The following is a 641-nucleotide window of genomic DNA, read 5'->3' on the forward strand; positions in this document are numbered from 1 at the left end:
CTGCAAGAGGGGCAATCTCCTCCTGTACCAGTCGAATCCAATTTGATGGTACACACAAAAAATAATAAAATAAAATTTAAAAAAGGTATATGCTATGAATAAACAATTGAATGTACAAATATAAAAAAAAACAAGCCACAATGTATATGAATTAAACATGGTGTAAAGGAATATTATATGAAGACCAATAAAAATATTTAAAAAATAGATAATAAAAGATCAGTCCAAACAAAGGAAAATAATAACTAATACATTTCATGAAAGAAAATGGAACAAAATAATTCAGAGATAAGTATTCAGAGATAAAATAATTCAGAGATAATATCCTGCTGTGTCCTTACATCATTTTTACTAGATTCTATTGAGTGCATTTTGACTCATAGTGACATGCGACAGAATAGAACTGCCTACATAGCTTTCTCGGTTATGTCAAGGAAAATTCCATTTGTGTGAGTTCTTTTACTACATCTTTAAATGAGTGCTGAGACTTTTACACATGTGGAATAATGGAACAAAAAGTATTCACAGCATTAATGGAAATGTGTCACTAACATGAAGAAGAACAGTATTTGTTTATGTTTATTTATTCACTCATATGATCAAGGATGAGTGTTTAAAATGTGTGGCATAGATATAGATAT

The sequence above is a fragment of the Elephantulus edwardii genome, unplaced genomic scaffold, assembly GCF_000299155.1.
Source record: "Elephantulus edwardii isolate Elephantulus edwardi_28Jun2011 unplaced genomic scaffold, EleEdw1.0 scaffold00221, whole genome shotgun sequence".
NCBI lineage: Eukaryota > Metazoa > Chordata > Mammalia > Macroscelidea > Macroscelididae > Elephantulus > Elephantulus edwardii.